The sequence below is a fragment of the Orbicella faveolata genome, unplaced genomic scaffold, assembly GCF_042242905.1.
Source record: "Orbicella faveolata isolate gen_17 unplaced genomic scaffold, um_ofav_v1 contig_13, whole genome shotgun sequence".
Lineage (NCBI taxonomy): Eukaryota > Metazoa > Cnidaria > Anthozoa > Scleractinia > Merulinidae > Orbicella > Orbicella faveolata.
This window is the reverse complement of record NW_028301540.1, coordinates 9,002,501-9,008,517: the sequence shown is the minus strand read 5'-3', so window position 1 is coordinate 9,008,517 and position 6,017 is coordinate 9,002,501. Positions and strand designations below refer to the sequence as shown.

At 39.1% G+C, this 6,017-nt stretch overlaps 1 protein-coding gene across 1 annotated transcript in view; it reads left to right on the top strand.

Moving 5' to 3' along the window:
• Positions 1-585: 585 nt before the first annotated feature.
• The window catches only part of LOC110052647 (sacsin-like), a 38,913-nt gene continuing 33,481 nt past the window's right edge, over positions 586-6,017 (top strand). Inside the window, exon 1 of the mRNA XM_089284479.1 lies at positions 586-731. The gene's annotated coding sequence lies outside the window, so the exon portion shown is untranslated. The remainder of the gene's footprint in view (positions 732-6,017) is intronic.

The following is a 6,017-nucleotide window of genomic DNA, read 5'->3' as shown; positions in this document are numbered from 1 at the left end:
CGCTTGCAACAAGCAAATGGGCTTAGAATTTAGTTCTCAACGAATCGCGTGCCTTGTATGTTTGTTTTGTTTCGTTAACTTTGTTTGTTTGTGGGTTTTTTTTTTCAACTAGAGGCAACTGCTGTTGTAATGATTTTCCATTTTGTATCGTTATGGTGAGCTCGAAGACTGACGATATTTTAACGATGAACGCAGAATTGGACGTGTCATTATGTTTTGAAGAAAGTTTCATCACATGGTATTGTAAATCTCTCCGGAGAAGCAACCCCTTGTAATTGATATTGGGCAACCACCTCGGATGTAAAAACTTTTCCCTCACGGTGCTGCTCGTTCACTTCAGCAAGTTTTCATATTAGTCGATAACATTCTCGTTTCCAGAGCGGCCAATCTCTTGTAGCCGTCCGTGGCCTCGTTTTTCTCGTGCCAAGTCCCCACCACATCAGAAGGACTGGTGGTTCAGGGTACGAGCGTGAATCCACATTCGCAACTCACATACGGGACCTGGTAAAAATCACTTACGTCACGTATCGCTATCTTGTGAGTTATCATGTTGTAATTGATCTACCTTTTCTCGGAAAAGTATTTTCGGAAACCGGCTACAAAAGCATTTCCCAGAATCGTTGAGGATTCTTGGAAAGGGATCTGTTTGTTCACATTTGCGCTGTATTCGTAGGTTAGCGAAAAGCGAGTACGCCGATTCGATTCGAAAGCAGGTTGAAACTGAGAAAGAGGTAAGGGAATCTTTCAGTATGTTATATTTTAGAAACGTCTTTAGCAGAAAATCAGCGGTTTGTATCATTGTTCGAGGAGGGCGAAAAAAGTTGCTTTTTAAAAGGGAAATTCGCTCGGGCGTATGTCGGTGCGATTTGTTCTGAGAGTGAGCGGAAATTAAAGTCGATCACAAAGCTACGAACTATAACAGCACAACGCATACGCAACATTTGCGAGTGTCATCCTTCGGTGATATTTTAAATCCCATTCGGAATACTATTAATTTTAGACGCTTTATCAGGGCGCCAACGAAACTGTCCTGTCCAAATAAATAATGGAACTCGTTTAAAGATAAAATGATCGAATGAAACTGGTGACTGATTTGTCGGGCGACCTATAAAAACAATTGACTCTGAATCATTTAGAATCATAAAGGAATGCAATCCAGCATCTTGAAACTTTCAGTAACTGTGCACTACCAGCTACCAGTTCAAAGTACAGTCACGCTTTCTGTTTTGCACTTGTCGATTGGTAAATTTCTTAGGCCTTACTGAATTGTACCGAGTTATTTTCTGTAATCGTTGGACGCTGTCAAGTTCGCTTTAAAGGGGGAGACCTTAAGCGCAAAATGACACCGTCCATTTTTAAGACCTTGCATCTATCAAACATGTCATATCATGTACGCTGTGCCTATGACGCTGCGACTGTTCTAGCCGTACAATTATATTAAGATGAAAAAGAGAGGACTGCTGTCGAATTACTTGCAAAACAGTAAAGAAAAGAATGTTTCATAAACTGACTCAAGTGAGGCGTTCAACTTTAAAGCTTTGTTAACGTACAGTTTTAGTAAATCTTGTTCGTGTTCATGATCCATACCAAACCCTAATAAAACGCATAACACACGCGCTTTGACGAAACATACTTTGCTTAGGCGCGAAATCGGTTTTTGAAACGCACCTGAATCGTTTCGCCGACCCGGCTTTTAGTTTGCATTCTCAGAAGTTTGACTTTCTCGTCGAAGAAGGAGACACAAAGAGCTATCGTACGAAAGAGAAATTCAAAAAAATGTTTGTTTTGCCGAGAAAGGTCTCAGACAGGCCTCCCTCAAATATTAGATAGAAATACCATTATTTACTAGTAGCCGTGTACTTCTCTTGTTTTGAAAACATACTGAAATCTCCGGCTACATGAAAATCATTATTTGGAGCTGTCGTGTTTTAAGTAGAGCAAGCATCATTTCTCTTTGAAGAAGTACTATGAATGAATTCCAATTTATATACAAATGGTCGATTTTAATGTTTAGAAATTATCAAGTTTGAACTGTTGACGTATTTTGGGGAATAGTTGCAAAAAAAATAAAATAATTCTTGGGAAACCAAACATTGCGTCAAACTTTCAACTGGTCGATCGACTCCAGTCCGGAGAGTCACTGCAATCAGCTGAATGATAAAAAAGAAAAGTTGCTGAAACGTTTTTATACTTTCTGCGATGTGCCATCTAAATGCTATTGCAAATGACCACAAACTCCATCTTTTTGTTGATTTACAAGAAAAGCTTATGTCTTGTTCTTCATTATGATGTATAAATATTAGTTAATGGCGTTAACAATTCAGATAAAACAAAAAATATTTCACTTTTGAAACTAGTCTGATCAGCTTTTGAAATTCATTCTTATCATGTTAGAAGCATCAAGAAGCATGCTATTCCGCTGAAATAGTTTATTTAGTAACACCGCAAGGGAAAGATTGTTTACAAGTGCAGTGAAATTTCTGAAGGTAATTGTTAACGGTAATACCTCTGAGTGATGCAACATAAACAAGTATTGTTTATTCGGGTCGTTAGTTATGAGTGTGACTATTCTGAGGTATATTCTTTAAAAATCCTTGTGGATGTTGGCGGCATGCAGCATAAAAGAGATTTATAGACGTTTCTTTATCGAACTGCAATAGTTTTGTAATACTTTTAGAAACGCAAGCCAGGTGGATTTTGACGGTGAGCGATTTAACATTAACGTGAATAAATAATTTTTAGAAATTCTAATTCTGTCAGAGCATTGAAGCATTAGAGATCTTTATCATCGCGACGTCAAAACAATACGCTTGCTTGGCCATAGAAACTAAAATTCATTTACTCTAGCTACCGTCAACATACAATTACATGCAAAGGAACTTGTTTTGTCGGAGGGACATGTACATGTTAACGATCCCTAGAAATATAAATTAGTATTTTTTACAGCAAGTGTCCCAGAAACATCTTGAATTTGTCGCGGAATATTTGCGTAACTTTACGCAAAGCTTGGATATTCACTCGGGTTCCAAAGTGCGCTGATTTTTCAGACACAACTTTTCTATATTTCTTCTTTAATTAATGTAACCCTTTCAATTAAGAGTGCCTGCCTGTAAAAATCAGACAAATTCTTAATTTTGCGGCAAGGGTCGAAAATTCGATTTCGCTCATATTCCTATGGTAGATAGGCTAGGGCATGACAAAAACTACTGGATAGTCTTTTTGGCAGAATATCATTTTATTTCAAAGAAATATGCAAATTACCAAAGTCCGTTAAAATCGTCATTTGACGCACCATTTTATTAAACAAGTTTGAGAGCCTCGCATGCAAAACCACATCATTCTTCCGTCTTTAAAACACTCAAATATTTTTGTGCAATGTTTAATTGTGTACTGGGTTGATTTTAGGGAATGTTGCGGTTTTTGTTGGGTGCAGAATAATTAAATTTCGAAGACATGTATTTCATTCACTTAAAAGTACTTCGTAAAAATAACTGATTTTGACCATGTGCGAAACCTTCAAATGGATTAAGCTTCTGGTGGTTGAATCGCAGAAGGATGGTCTACAGATTCCTGTAAAAGTTTCTTTGGGAAAATGATTGTGAGCGACGCGAGAGCTTTTCAAAGTACGTTAAAAATGCATATATTTGACCATCCGTCGTCGAATTTCAATTTACGGGTTAGACATATATTTTAGCAAGCGCCACATGTCTTGAGCTATATTAAGTTGAAATAGACACAGAGCTGATAATTTCGAAATGTTCTAACCTTATTTGCTGTAAAAGACAGGTGCAAAAGCCGATTTGACGTGTTTCTGTCACCATTCGTCGCACATAGAGCAGAAGTTTGCTTTGTTTACACAACGTCCTATGTACATCGCCAACTGTCAACTGATTTAATGGTCGAATACCATGAATCTATGACCCTCTTTCGACACATATGATCACCACTGCATCTAAGTCAAAAACGGCTAAGTGATTTGTAGATAGTTGCTTGCTTTGCACTGCACTAAAATATTACGTTTGATCATCGTTTGATCTCTTGCTGCTTGAATCCTTGCTTGCAGCGGTTCCTTGTTTGTTCGTCACGCAATGCTGTCATCCCATTTTAGGGGGTAGGGGTAGGACAATTTCTATCCTAATACGTAAGGCTCCGTAACGTTTGGAACCAAAGGGAGCACACAATCTTGTTGAGTAGGAAGAGATTAAATTAAGCAATGGAAAGAATGAATAGTTAACCATTGCCCGTGTTGTCATCTTTTACTAGACAACCGCTACCTACCCGCCTTGCGTAAACGCTGTAACGCTAAACTCGTACCTAGGTCTTTTCGCGCTGTGCAATTACCGTAAATCTTCGAATTAGCGCCCGGGGCGCTTATTTCAAATTTAGAATAAGACGGGGGGCGCTTATTTAATTTTTCCCAAATCGTAGCCTGACAGGATCATTCTTGTAATACATCATCTCCGCGTAAACACGAACATAAGCTGTTTATTGACATAAAAAGCTGATCCTACAGTTTAAATCTCGGCACTGTTAGTATTTAACGTGTTCAACGTCTTCACTAAACGTGTTCACAAACTGAAACAATGTACAAATCTAATAATACTCGACGAAAGCTATACACCCTTTGTTGTCTCGTTACTCGTCCACAAAATGGGGGGAGGGGAGGGGAGGGGGGCGCTTATTTTAAATTTCGGCCGATCAGGAGGGGCGCTTATTCGAAGGGGGGGGGGCGCTAATTCGAGGATTTACGGTATTTTCGGTTTACATATAATACAGCGGGCTACCCTCGGGGAAATGCGAGGTGGCCGCTTAATAGGGGTTGGCCGCTTAGTAGAGGTTGGTGTACCTTGAATATTTTTTCACTATCAGGTTATAAATTTAGCTAAATTTCTTAGTAAACATGGAGTCAATTCAAGACAATCATGATAGCCGTCATTCTCGGAGACCCAGGGGCAGTTAGTGGGGGCGGGGAAAAAGTGTAAGCGGGTCTTCGCCCGAACTTTTTTCTCACCCGTTAAGACTTTTCCCCGCTCCCAATAACTGGCCCTGGATCTCCGAGGATGACGTCTATAGTGATTGTCTTGAATTGACTCCATGTTCACTAAGAAATTTATAGCCCGATGGTGAAAAAATATTCAAGGTACACCAACCCCTATTAAGCAGCCACCTCCCATTTCTCCAAGGGTAGCCCACTGTATTATATGTAAACCAAAAATAATTGCACAGCGCGAAAAGACCTAGGTACGAGTTTAGCGTTACAGTGTTTACGCAGGGCGGGTAGGTGGCGTTTGTCTCGTAAAAGATGACAACACGGGCAATGGTTAACTATTCATTCTTTCCATTGCTTAATTTAATCTCTCCTACTCAACAAGATTGTGTGCTCCCTTTGGTTCCAAACTTTACGGAGCCTTACGTATTAGGATAGAAATTGTCCTACCCCTACCCCCTAAATTGGGATGACAGCATTGCGTGACGAACAAACAAGGAACCGCTGCAAGCAAGGATTCAAGCAGCAAGAGATCAAACGATGATCAAACGTAATATTTTGGTGTAGTGCAAAGCAAGCAACTATCTACAAATCACTTAGCCGTTTTTATGGAACGCCAGAACTGTCTTACGATACTTTTTTTTATTATATTGGGTGGTTATGTCATTATATTGAGTAGTTATGTTATTATATTCGGTGATTAACTCATTATACTCGGTGCTGATTCCATTATACTCGGTGCTTATGTCTTTATATGCGGTGCTGTCTTCATTATATTCGGTGCTTATTCCATTATATTCGGTGCTTCCCTCGTTATATTCGGTGCTTTCTTCGTTATATTCGGTGCTTTTTTCCTTATATTCGGTGCTGTCTTTATTATATTCGGTGCTTACTTCATTATATTCGGTGCTTACTTCATTATATTCGGTGCTTACTTCATTATATTCGGTGCTTACTTCATTATATTCGGTGCTTACTTCATTATATTCGGTGCTTACTTCATTATATTCGGTGCTTACTTCATTATATT